Consider the following 14,090-nt stretch of genomic DNA (forward strand, 5'->3'; position numbering starts at 1 on the left):
ACATTTATTCTACACCAAAGGAAGAATTCAAGATGTATACTGTGGAAAGTTATTTTCCTGTTCTATATGTTCCTAACTACATCATTTCCAAGTGTTAGTCTGTGTGGCTCATGAGGACACAGATAACAGTCCTCTCCCTTCCCCTCTTTTCATTGGAGACTCCAGTAGCCATGGAAACTATTTCACAGGGCTGATATATGTAAAAATGTATACAAAGAATTTTCTGTCAGTTATTGTGGTTGTATATTTGTATGTCTTTCTATAGAGTCATAACCACATTGAAGGATTCTCATTTGGGATTGCTTGTCCCTTCTGTAACTCCATCCTTCGGGGGCGCACACACACACACAACATGCAGAGACATACAAAAATACATACATGGTGACATGCTCATATACAAACACGAAATCACTTAGAGGTACACACATTTACACACACACGTACAATAGAAAGATGTGTTGATGCAAAGACCCTTGGATAAATATGGTTAATGGTTCTAATTCACTTAATCATAGTCTAGCAGAAAGAGTTTTGGACTTGGAGTTAGAGGAGACTGGAGTTTCAAGCTGAATGGTTACTATCTATGTGTTCACAGGCAAGTTAAGTTCTCAGATCCTCAGTTTCCTCATCTGTAAAATGAGGATGTTATCTATAGCATCTACCTCACAGGATCAAATGGGTTAATCTAATGTAAAGAATTCGGTAAGCTTTAAAACTATTTTTGTTGTTGTAATTATTATTATTACTTCTTAGGGGCCATTAACCCTTAGGAAAAATACAGAGGGACATATATACATATATACACACATATGTATGTGTATGTATATATATATATATATATATATATATAGATAGCTCTCTCTAGGTCTCTCTCTCTCTCTCCTTATTCTTTTTGAAAAACAAAGAATTCTATTCTTCCCCCTTTGACAAAACCCATAGTGAGGTAAGAAAAGGCTTCATTTGAGAAAGGTGACAACAGGTTGATGGCTTCTTTGGCCATGGCTGTAGAATATACGTGACAAATACAGTATAATTCAGGTCAATATTTTGGTCATTTATGGGATAACGGGAAAAGGAAAAAATGGGGAAAAAAGGAAAACAGAGAGACAAAAGAAAGGAGTCAGACAAAAAGCAAGGCAACATACATAGCTAGGCCTTGTGCCTACTGATATAGGATGGAGAAAAGGAATTTCAGGGAGTCACATCTCCATCTTGTGGTCTTTCAAGATAATTGCTCCTGAACACTTTTAAAGCCATGTTACATTTTCACAGCTACCAGCATAAGTGGGGCATAGTACCTTTTGATATTTGCCTGTGAGAATTACATTGAGTTCATGGCTTACTGTAGCATTAAATAAATACTGGTTGAATGATTCCAGGGAAAACCATCTGTTTCAGTATCGTCCTATGGGGGTCTCAATTGTGGTGAGGGGTTTGCTATCTTATTGTCTTGGTTTGGGGACTTTCTCCTGTGGTCCCTACCCAGCAAGAGAGGAGAGGCTAGTCTGGCCTGAAGAAGTCTGCTAAATGATTGCTCGTCTTTGTGCCAGGTAATGAAGCAGCTTTTCCTCTTAAAACGTGTGTCTGAATTGGGTAGGGTAGAGGAAGCAGATGCCAAAGTCAAGCACTAGTTATTGTGGCAGCAGGAGATGAGGGAAGGTGAATTAGGGATTGGGTGTGGCAGCACTCTGAATCTGGGTTGGCTAAAATGCCCAGGGACTAGAAAGATTCACAAAATGTAATTCTTTGAGATGGCACTCAGTAATCAGGGGATTTTAGAAAGAAGATGAAAGCAATTATAAAGAGTTATTTATTTTGTCCAATTATAAGCTAATAAATTTAACAATTTATGTGAAATGGAATGATTGTGATGGAATACTATTGTGCTATAAGAGATAATGAACTGATTAATTTTAGAAAAGCATGGAAAGACTTGCTTGAAATAATGAAGAGTGAAATGAGCAGAAACAAGAGAATGTTGTACATAGTAGCAGCAATATTGTTCTAAAAAAAACTTTGAACGACTTAGTTATTTTGAGTATTAAAAATACTCAAATTGGGGGCGTCTAGGTGGTGCAGTGGATAGAGCACTGGCCCTGAATTCAGGAAGACCTGAGTTCAAATGTGAGCTCAGACACTTGACACTTACTAGCTGTGTGACCCTGGGCAATTCACTTAATCCCCATTGCCCAGCAAAAATAAATAAACAAACAAACAAAGAAAAGAAAAGAAAAGAAAAAAATACTCAAAATCAACTACAAAGGACCTATAAAGATGCTATCTAGGGCAGCTAGGTGGTGCAGTGGATAGAGCACACAGTGGATAGAGTACCGACCCTGGAGTCAGGAGTACCTGAGTTCAAATCCGGCCTCAGATACTTAACACTTACTAGCTGTGTGACCCTGGGCAAGTCACTTAACCCCAATTGCCTCACTAAAAAACAAAAAAACAAACAAAGATGCTATCTACATCCAGAGAAAGAACTGCTAGAAGTATGTATAGTATAACTTTGCATCTATACACATAGTTATATCACCTTCTCTGGGGCAGAGTGGGGAGGAACAGGAAAAAAAAAGTGAACAGCAGAGGATAAAAGATAACAGAAGGAAGCACAGAAAAGCAGGGTAGCTTTGAAAATGATATTTCTTACATTTTTTTAAAAAAGCAAACAGTGCAAAATAGAAATTCATTTTTTAATACTGAATCCTCTTTTTATGCTGTGCTATGTACATGGAAATGTTTTGGGGTTTTTTTTGGTCTTTTTGTATTTAAGTTCAAAGTGAACATATATTTTTTTAAAAAGATCTACATTGAAAAAAAAAGACGGGCGGCTAGGTGGCGCAGTGGATAGAGAACCGGCCCTGGATTCAGGAAGACCCGAGTTCAAATCCAGCCTCAGACACTTAACACTTACTAGCTGTGTGACCCTGGGCAAATCACTTAACCCCAATTGCCTCATCAAAAAAAAAAAAAGAAAAGAAAAAAAGAGAGAAGATGAAAGCAATGGAGCCAAGGCAAGGTTCCCTGAATACACTACAAGAAGTAGCTGGAATTCCTAGGAGACTGACAGAAATCAGTAGTAGTAGTAGTAGTAGTAGTAGTAGTAGTAGTAGTAGTAGTAGTAGTAGTAGGCCTCCACCAATCACGGATGACCATGGATCAGTGCCCTGAAGAGCCACAGGCCACAGTGTGGCTGTGTAGTCCGATATGGGAGCCTCAGCTCCTGAGTGACTTATAACTGGTAACTGGGTAACTGCCGCATCCCGTGTTGTATTTACCCCATGAGGAGTAACTGGAATGTCCTCTCCAGGGCGCTGGCCTGGGCAGATCAATATGGAAAACAAGGTGTTGCCCATGCGGCAAGTTTTCCCTCTCTGCGACATTGGTGGATCCAAAGGAGAGGCAGAGCCAATACAGTTTGGCACCAGTGCTGCTGCAGGAGTTGCCAGAGGGATGTGATGTCCAACATCCAACTGCCTAAGGGACACCGGCTCCTGATTTTTCCTTGGGGTTAACTCCCAGAGCCTTTCCCATATATGGGTATAGCCGAAAGGCAGCAGAGGTTTAAAATCAGGGTTCCTTCCCCTAGGCAGGTTGCCTACCAAGGCTAACGAGCCCCACCTGCCCAAAGTGACTGATTTTTAAGGCGCCAGTGACTTGCCTTTGCCCCTTCTCCTATTAGTGGAAACAGTTCCTATACAAGAAGGCCAAGAGTTGGGCTTCGGTTGTTAGAGGCTATTTGAGACGTACGCTTTAGAGCATTTTATAGAAAGTGGGAGCTTATCCCCACTCCCACCCTGGCATGACAAACCTAAGGTCTAAGAATTTGGGCTGGCGATTTTGCAAGTGGCTGACAGTGGTAGGATATCAACTCCTTGTCTAAAGCTACCAGAAGAACAGCGAGCTTTGGAAAAAACAGAGATGGACCTTTTACATAATCCTACAAATACTCAAAGTCAACTATTATGTACCCTACAAGTTTTACCTTTTTCAATAAATGTAAATAAATGTCCTTGGTTCCTCCAAACTCATTATAACTCAATATTGAGTTTCCTTTCCATCTTGGTCATCTTCCTCCTCTAGCTTATCAATGTTATTCCTAAGATGTGGCTGCCCATTAAACTGTGAGCTGGACTGTCCTATGCACACAACTTACTATAGTGCCTGGCCCATTGAAGGTATTTATTAAATGCTTGTTGACTGATTGAATATAACATTACAGTTGTGGCCTGACTAGGAGAGAGTACAGTATATCCATGACCTCCCTCAGTCTAGGTACTATGCTTCTAGTAATGCAGCCAAGAGATACATATACATTTTTTAATTGTTCCATCATATTTCTGGCTCACACTGAGCTTGTGGTTACCTAAAACTCCTAGATTTTTTTCACATGTTCTTTTGTAAAACCTGTACTCTCCCCTTTCCCGAGGCTAGAGAGTAGTCTTAAGAAGGGAGAGTTTTCTCATTAGCGGCCATGCTGAAATCACCTCACCAGCCAGTAGTTGGTTAAGCTTTCAGGGATTGTTCCCTTATTCATCCAGCAGGCCCTAGGCTTCAAGAGGGAGTATTCCTGTAAGTATTCAAATGAGATAATATTTGTAAAAAGTGCTTAGCACAGTGCCTGGCACATAGCAGGAGCTATATAAATTGCTCCTTTCTTCCCTGTGCTCTCATTTAATCCAGGGCCAATCAGTCAGACTATACTGAGTGCTTCTTAGGTCCCCACCCCTGTGCTGTGGGGGAAGCAGGAGAAGACATAATCCCTAACTCTTGGGGAGCTCATAGTATGGTTGGGAAGGAAAGACATACAGGTAAATTACCCCTTTCCTGTGAATAGCCTATGAACATCACAGTGGGAAGAGATGGAGGGCTGAGAAGGCCCTTGGTTCAAGCATTTGAACATAGATTTTATCTTAACACCAAACTCCAATAAAATAAAAACTAGATGCTTCTTGGAGCCTCTGTCTTGCTAGGGTGAAGGGGTGGTGTCATCTATGATAATACTATGCGAGGCACTGGAAATGGAACAAAAATAAAATAATGTTCACATTACCTTAGAGTTTCCCAGCAGTTTTTACTGTTTAGAAGAGTTTTCAAATCTATAATCTCGTTCTATCCTTAAAACAACCTTCTTGGTTAGGTGCTGCAATCTATATTTAGCAGATGAGGCCCAGGGGAAAGGGGAGCCCCATGTTTAAGGTTGGTATCTGGTCCTGGAAGAACCAGAACTAGAACCCAGGTCTCTTTGTTCCCAGCACATGTTTCTTCTACTGGATCAGCTGAGTCTAGATGGGAACACAAAATATCTATGATATGTACTGCTCTCATTGAGAGAACATTTACCAAGATTAATAAGAATAATAATGATGATCACTAAAATTTTACAGTGGCTTTGGGTATGCAAACAAAATACCTTACATATATTATTTTAGTTGACCCTGAGGTAGATGGTATTATTGTCCCCATTTTACAGATGAGGAAAGGATAAGGGTAAGCTGGGTCAAAGGGCACATCTGAGAAGTTACTGGAAGCCTAATCCACTGTCCTTCAGCCCTTCAGCTTCAGCCCTTCTAGGTCAGTTGCTGGCCAGTCAGAGTTTGCTGCTCCCCAAGATTAACCTGATGTTACTCCCACTCAGACTTGCCCTGGTTTTTCTTCCTAAGGAGCAGATGGCTCCAGAAAAGGAGAGCCCTAGTCACACATAACCTTCCTGTCCTTTATCTCCCAGAGTTCTTGGATTGGGATACCCAGAGAAGGAAACATTTACCTGTTGTCTCCCACATGAGAATGTAAGTATCTTGAGTAGGGACAGTGTTTTTTGCCTTTCTTTGTAACTATGTTTAGTTTAGCACAGTATCTGGCACAGAGTTAAGTGCTTAATAAGAAGTGCTTGTTGACTGACTTAATAACTTTAACCAGGCTAGCTGTCGAATTGTGGGTTCAGACAACATGGGACCACAAGTCTCCACTCCCCAGATCAGGGAGGAAGGATTTTTGGGAGGGCCCTTTCTCCATCCTTGGCTTGCCCCTTCCACACAGAGTTAAGGGGGACTCCTGGGCAGCATATTACTATCACAGAGAAGAAGATTCCAACTAGGAGGGACCACAACACATTTCCTGGGGCTCTTCTCCCAGGCCAGAGCTGTAACAGAGGTAAGATCTGCGAAGTGCTTGCTTCAGATGTTCCACAAGTCCCTCAAATGTAAAATCAGACAAAATAACTACAATGAAAGTGGAGGGAGGAGGCTTATGAAAATTTTTGGTATTGCCTGAGATGTAAAATTGACTAGTTAGGGCTCTGCTTTCCCTACCATCACTGCACCTCAGCTGTTTCTTCCTCTTCCCTGGCTAAGCCCACACCATGAGAGCCTTCTACTCTTGGCTAGAAAAGTGTTTAGTATTCAGGGAGGAAGGTCCCACCTTATAACAAGTATTATTTTCCAGCCAGTCCTAGTGTCTATTAGTGGGTCTCCCCTTGCCTATCTTTCTTAGTTCTTGCCAACCACAGGGAGAGGCAGAGAATGAAGTAGGGAGCAGGAGTTGAAACACTGGCAGATTTCAGTAACCTTGGCCTGAGGGTCCTGGGCTTCAAGACAAGGGTGGGGGATGAAGGGGGAAGGAGGAAAGAAGAAAAGAGGAAGGGAATATATCCCACCAGGAGTCTAAATGTGATACCAGGGGCCTCTTCAGGTTATCAAATTTCTGGTCAGCTGCCCTGGATATTACTCCATCCCCCACCCCAGCCCATCCCTGTAGGGCATCCCTGGTCAGCACTCTGGGGAGAACACTCTATCTGGTCAGATCTTATACTGAAGGCTTTCTGATCCCTATAGAATGGGGGGGGGGAATGGATCCTCTGTGGCTACCCTGTATCAGGGACACTACAGATTTGTCCTTCCCTCGGCAGCACTCCCTAACACATACTCCAGCCTTTTGTCTTTGGCTATGTCTACCTCTCCCAAACAGAGTGCAAGTAGGGTGGAGGGAGCGGCCTGACTCCCTGAACCAAAACAAATGCAGATGTGTGGCCAGCACAAGGGAGGGGGGAGGGGGAGACATTTTGCCTCATTGACAGGGCAGTACCCGCACAAATGCTTTTGGCCTATCAATTTGTTATCCCTATGCTGTAGTCAGTCTCTCTCTCTCTCTTTCTCTCTCTCTCTCTCTCTCTCTCTCTCTCACACACACACACACACACACACACACACACACACACACACACACACACACCATTTAGGAGATCTGGCGGCTATTCCATCTGACCCCATCTTCCCAGCCCTCAGCCAGATAGACAAAGGCAGCTCCAGTATCTAGGGGTGCAAAAGAAAGAGCTAGGCAACCATCCAAGCCTCCCTATTTTTCCCTCCCCATCCAGCTGTACCTCTTTAAGGAGCCTTCAACTAGACCTTGGGGCTTTCTTTCCCGATGGCTCTGGCCTGGCCAGGCAGGGGGGGGTCTGGTTGATTTCCTCAGTTCTATTTTCTGTTCCTCACAGTTGCATCTCTGCTCATGCAGAGGGGCTGCGCAATTCCATCCCCAGCGTCCCTGCTGCTACTGTTGCCACTGCTGCTGCCGCTGCCGCTGCCGCCGCTGCTGCGGTGACGTTGTTGCTGAGGGAAGAGGGAAAGGGAAGGAATAGGCATGCCCACAGCACAACCATTCAGCCTCCCTCCCTGTCAGTCCCTGTGGGCTCTCAGCCCAGGGAAAGGGGGGGAGAAGGAGGAAGGAGCCAGAGATCCAGGGCAGGCGGAACTGCATGGAGGATTCTTTCTGAGCAACAGAGGAGGAAGCAGGATGGGCTGGGCCCAGCCCTCCTCATTCCCTAGGAGGTCCCTGGGAACGAACTTGGGATGGAGACAGACTTGGGGTTTCCTCTTTTTCTCTGGGCCCCTTCTTTTAGGTCTTAGCTGGAAACCTCTTCCTCTCATTTTTAAGTGGCACCCCATTTCTTCCCCTTGCTCCATTCCTTTGTTTAAGCTCAGTGAACCCAGAATGGGGACGAGATGAAGTGTAGGGGATGGGGTGGTAGTAGTCAGGAAGTGTATCTGAGAGAAGATGATGGACTGATTCCAGGGCAGTCATTTACAGAAGTTCACCAAACCCTGGGAGAGTCACACAGAGATTTAGGAGATCAAGGAACAGAATTCAAATAGCAATACCATGCCCATTCTCTGTGGGTTCCAGGTACTTTAACAGGAGGGAAGGGCTTCTTTGGGGGAGATATCTATCTCTTATCCAAATGAAGTCAGCCTCAATTTATGAGGAAACTGCAAGTGAGCCCCAGGTTAGGAGATGGAGATCTGTTCCAGGAAGGTGAAGGTAGAGACAGAGAGCGCTTTCTGTAACCTGTGTCCCTCACCTTAGGAATGGCACCCTGACCCAACATGGAGATTAGTTTCTCATCCCTGCAGTGGGATCCATCACAGCAGTAGGAACTGAGATCTCCCCAAATCCAGCGTTACAGCTTTGCCGTATCCCCCCAGCTTGGGGAGGAGGCTTCTTCATGTCAGCCAAAGAACTGCTAGAGAAAGGTATGGTGATGATAGTTGAGGGATAGTGTGCTGAGAAAAGAGAATAACTCCTGTATCATACATAGGAAGGAGCTCTGTGGGAGGGTGGACTCTCTGGTAGGCAGAGTCCTGCCCTTTCTCCCATGGTTCAAGACCAGCTCTCTCTGAATAAAGAGGAAGGGTGGGGTGGGTTGGTCGGGTCTATAGCAGACATTCTGTCATCCCAGGAACTCTCAAAACTTTGCCCAGAACTATATTTAAAAGAAACAGCAGTACTGTCTCTTTTTACTCTCTGTTATTCCAATGTTAGAAGCCAAAGAAGGGCCAGACTAATTAATCCTACTGAGGTGGGAGAAGACAGGAAAGAAGAATAGTCCCAAAGTGCTAACCCTGGTACTTCCTCTAATATGACTGACGGGGTCTATTGTGGTAATAGAATCATGGCATTAGACATTTAGAGCTTAAAGAGATCTTAGAGAGGGGGCAGCTAGGTGGTGCAGTAGATAGAGCACCAGCCCTGGAGTCAGGAGGACCTGAATTCAAATCTGGCCTCAGACACTTGATACTTACTAGCTGTGTGACCCTGGGCAAGTCACTTAACTCCCATTGCTTTGCAAGAAAAAAGAGAGAGAGAGAGAGAGAGAGAGAGAGAGAGAGAGAGAGAGAGAGAGAGAGAGAGAGAGAGAGAGAGACACCTTAGAGGGGATCTAGTCCCAAACTTTCATTTTACAGATGAGGAAGCTGAGATTCAGAGAGATGAACTGGACCTAAGTGCCCAAGGTCATACAGGTAGCAAATGAGAAAATTGGGATTCAAACTAAGGTGCTCTGATTTCAAATCCAGCACCTTTCCTATCGTGTCACATGGTCACCAAGGTCAGGTCATTGGATCTCAGGCTGCTAGTCACCAAAAACACTATCCTTTCCGCTTGAAGGCATAGTAAAGAAATCACTGACCATATGGCACAAGCTGGAGAAAATATGCTGGGGTCAAGGACAGAGAGGGGAAGGGAGATTAGAGGAAGAAAGAAAAGGAACTCTGAACTCACTCAGGATTGTGACAGATAGGCTGGCTGAACCTTCTCTACAGGCCATTATTTTATGACCAGTCAGTCACAGCATGAGGAAATGAGTGAAGAGGGGAAAGGCTGCTCTCCCATGAAATGAAACAACCTTGTTATTATTTTCTCAGAATTGACTGGGGAAGGTGGGGTTCATTGTGTGACTGTTACCACTCTTTTGTAAACTCAGACTTTCTCCATTCTGTACTTTAAGAAAGCCTCCATCCCATGATTACTAATCAGATTGGGTTGAGTACTTTCTAAACTATAGTGCTCAGAACATTGCCCCAAAAGAAATACTGGGATTGAGGACTTCATCCCATAACTAACCCATGGAGCAGCTAGAGGAATTCATCATACCTGCTCAGAGATACAAACTTTATTTAGTAATCCTGTAATGTCTCTCCCTACCCTCCTGCGCCTGCATTTGCCCCTATGAGATTGGTAAGGGAAGGGATAGAGATGTGCTTAAAGTTCAGAGGAAGGGAATGTGTGTGTTCAGAGAAACTTAACGGAGGACTGAACTAGAAGTGTCTTTGGTTGCTTCATTACATGAGTTGGAGAAGATTGAGGTGGAAGGGTGGTAAGGGGAGGAGCATTACAGTTGTGTTCAAGTATTTGAAACTATTATCTAGAAGAAGTAAAAGAGACTATACTTGTTCTTTTTGGCCCAGAGGACAGAACCAAGGTTAATAATTAGAAAGCACAAAGAGATAAATTTCAGCTTGATGTTAAGAAAAACTTCCCTATGATTCGAGCTATCCATAAGTGTTTTCTTGAGGAATAGTGAATTCGTACTTGGAAGACTTAATGCAGAAGCTGGGTGATTATTTCTTGTGTATGGTATAGTCACTATTATTTTGGGGGTATAGGTTGGACTGGATGTACACTAAGGTTTTAATTCTAAAATTCCATGAGTCAGTGACACAGCATTCAGGAATTTATTCCTGCCATCGATTATAGGACAGCAGTTCTCAAACTTTATTGGTTTGGCCCACTTTATATCACAGACCTCCTGTCACACCCACATATAGTTGCCATCACTTAAAAAAAGTCTTCCTCGAGTATAAATAAGATTTATAGGACTTCTGATGAGATACCAAAGAGTGAGATGTATCCTAAGGAAGTTATTAATTTGTCAGAGGTAAAATGTATATGTTGTCGCATTATAAACAGAAGCAATCTTCTAATCTGCTTCCAGTTTCTCCCGAATGCTATCCATCTATTATTTACATCACTTCAAGTCACTTCCCTTTCTCACTGGCTTCCTATTGATTATAGGATCAAATGCAAACTTCTTGCCCTGGCTTTTAAGGCCCTCTGTAGCCCAATATGTGCCCTCCACTCTCGTCAGGCTGGTCTCTTTGATGTCCCTCACATACTGCTCATTCCCACCATCTGTGGCTTTGCCCTTAACATTCTTCCTAACCTGGAATGTTCTCCTCTATCCTTTCTCCCTATCTAAATTTTACTCATCCTTCCTACCATCTCCACTATAAAGTGTTTCTTGGCTACTCCAGTCCACATTAATAATATTTCCTTCTTTTGTTCTACTGCAGAACTTATATTTTGGGTCATTCAATTTACCCTTGATCGTATAATATCCTATATTGTTCTTGAAATATTTCAAGTAGTGAAATTCCATAAAATCCTATTCCAATCCCTTATCATGGTGTGGCAGTGACCCTGAGTTCTAAAAGACTTTGCTAGCAAAGTGTGCCAGGGCAAAGCTTTGAGTATAGTCTGTTTTCTAAGGACCAGGGTAGCTAAGTATGGAAAGGCTCATCCCGCGTAGTCTAGCCACTTGGTGCTGAATTCTTTTGAATGCCTAGGGCAACCCACGAAAGGAAGAAATATACAAAATTAGCTGCCGGCCCTCATGGTCCACTTCTACTTCTTGGTGAAAGAATGAGGGGAAACAGAGTATAGGGTGCTAAGAATCAGACAGTTTATAATCCATCTGAAAATATTCTTAGTTTTTGGTACTCTAAATTTAACATCCTTGTCCAATGGCCAAGAATTAGCTATACTAAGGGAGAAACTCTACTGCATTAATTTTGACATTTCTTGCTATAAATGAAACTAGAGGACAAAAGGCAATTGCAGCTAAATTGATGTGAACTTAGGACAATTCACAGGTACTCCTTGGAGAGGCAAATAATCATAATAATTAACACATATAGCACTTACTATGTGCCAGGCATTACGCTAAGTGCTTTACAATTATAATCTTATTTGATTCTCACAACAACCCTTGGAGGTAGGTGCTATTATCATCACCCCCATTTTACAGTGGAGAAAAATGAAGTTAAGTGACTTGCCCAGGGTCACAATTAAGTGTCTGAAGCTGTATTTGAATTCAGCCCTTCCTGATTCTAGGTCAGGTGCTCTATCCACTGTGCCACCTAGCTGTCCCAAATAAAGGAACTGGTCTCCTGCATACAGTCTCTTTCCTTTCCAGTCCAATTCTATACAGCTGACAAACTGGTATTCTAAAAGTATATATCTTTCCATTTTCCTCCCGTATTCAAGAAGCTTTGGTAACTCCATTGTCTTCAGTATTAAACACAGACTTCTCTTGGCATTCAAAGTATTTTACAATTTGGCCCTATCATCAATCTTTGGACTAATTACATATTGTTCCTTCTAATGCACTTTCTATACTCCAGCCAAATTGGTCTCCACAAATGTCCACAAAACATTCCATTTCTTGACTCTGTTACTCCATTACTCAAAACAAGTCATTTCCCATGCCTGGAATGCTCTCTTTCCTCATCTCTGGCTTTTAGAATCCTCGGTTCCCTTCAAGGCTCAGATCAAATGCCACTTCCTTCAAAATGTATTTCTTCACTCTCCCAGTTGTTAGTGCCCCTAAACATACCATTGATGAACATTACTTTTATATATATTCAGTACTTATTTATCTGTAAACATATTGTTTCTGCTCAGTAGAATATAAGCTTTCTAAGGGCAGTGATTATCTTGTTTTTGTATTTGTATCCAAATGTCAGGCACATAATAAATGCTTGTTGATTGTTTGATCAAGATGGTCTTAATGTGTGTCTAGAGAAAACAAAAAAATATTTCATGGAAAATAGGTATACTAATGCAGCTGTTGGTGGAGTTGTGAACTAGTCGAACCATTCTGGAGAATAGTTTGGAACTATTAAACTCTGCATACCCTTTGACCCAGCAATGACACTACTAGGTTTGTACTCCAAAGAGATAAAAGGAAAAGGATCTATATACATACACAAATATTTATAGCAGCTCTTTTTGTGGAGACAAAGAATTGAAAATTGAGGGGGTGCCCATCAATTGAGGAATAGCTGAACAAGTTGTGGCATATGATTGTGATGGAATACTATTAGACTATAAGCCATGGGAATGGTTTCAGAAAAAATCATGAGAAGACTTTGTTGCAAAGTGAAGTGAGTATGACCAAGAGAACAATGTACACAATAACAATAGTGTGACAATGATCAACTGTGAAAGACTTAGCTACTCTGATCAGTACAGTGATCCATGATAATTCCAAAGGAGTCATGAAGAAAAATGCTATCTATATCCAAAGAGAGAACTGATGTGAACCTGATGTGCTCTTTGAGTGCAAATTGAAACATACTTTTCCACTTTATTTTTCATGCTTTTTTTTTGTTGCAATATGGCTAATATGGAAATATATTTTGCATGACTTCACATATATAACTGATATATTACTTGTCTTCTTAATGGATAGGGAAAGAGTTGGAGGAAAGGAAAGAATTTGGAACTCAAATTTTTTAAAAAATGAATGTTAAAATAAATAAATGAAGTATATTTTTAAAAATTTCATGGATACTTGATCGTCTTGTATTATCATGCCCATGAGAAAGTACTCATCATATCACTATGAAAATAATTACAGGGGGCAGGTAGGTGGTGAAGTAGATAGAGCACTGGCCCTGGATTCAGGGAGACCTGAGTTCAAATCTGTTCTCAGACACTTGACACTAGCTGTGTAACCCTGGACAAGTTACTTAACCCTCATTGTCCTGCAAAATAACAACAACAACAACAACAGCAACAATAACAGTTTATATACTGATATCTGTTACAGAGACTGAACATACAGAAATTCTATTTCCTTACATAGAGACTTCAATGCAAAGGTGAGCATAGGGAAGGATGGTAAAAAACACATTAGAAATTTAAGACAAAAGCTTACAGACTACAGCAAAGCTGTATATCTATATGTTATAAAATGTTTTTTTGAGAACAGAGTTGGAGGATGCTGAACTTGCTGAACACCAAATAATATCACAAAAAGGAATTTAATTATATTTTATCAGATAAGAAACTACTTATCATTGGATACAGGAGTCATTCCTGAAACAATGGTCTGTTTATAGTTAGAGCAAGGATCAAAATTAATATAAATCCTGAGAAAAGAATAAAATGAGAAAAAGATATGCAATTAAAATTCTAACTTGATCTTTTAAAAGGTTATTGATGTTGGAAAAATGGAACTGAACGGAGGA

The 14,090-nt window shown here is 41.8% G+C and overlaps 1 protein-coding gene across 6 annotated transcripts in view; it reads right to left on the reverse strand.

The window, feature by feature from the left end:
* Positions 1–14,090, reverse strand: part of RUSC2 (RUN and SH3 domain containing 2) — a 111,692-nt gene that overhangs the window by 23,938 nt on the left and 73,664 nt on the right. Inside the window, exons 1-2 of one of the 6 annotated variants that reach the window (XM_043979410.1) lie at positions 7,382–7,630; positions 5,054–5,285 (exon numbers count right to left, since the gene is read on the reverse strand). The exons of 3 other annotated variants lie outside the window; for them this stretch is intronic. The gene's annotated coding sequence lies outside the window, so the exon portion shown is untranslated. Of the gene's footprint in view, positions 1–5,053; positions 5,286–7,381; positions 7,632–14,090 lie in introns of those variants that run through there. 2 more of the 6 variants (XM_043979411.1, XM_043979406.1) reach the window with 2 other exon arrangements.

The sequence above is a fragment of the Dromiciops gliroides genome, chromosome 1 (genome assembly GCF_019393635.1).
Source record: "Dromiciops gliroides isolate mDroGli1 chromosome 1, mDroGli1.pri, whole genome shotgun sequence".
NCBI classification, from domain to species: domain Eukaryota; kingdom Metazoa; phylum Chordata; class Mammalia; order Microbiotheria; family Microbiotheriidae; genus Dromiciops; species Dromiciops gliroides.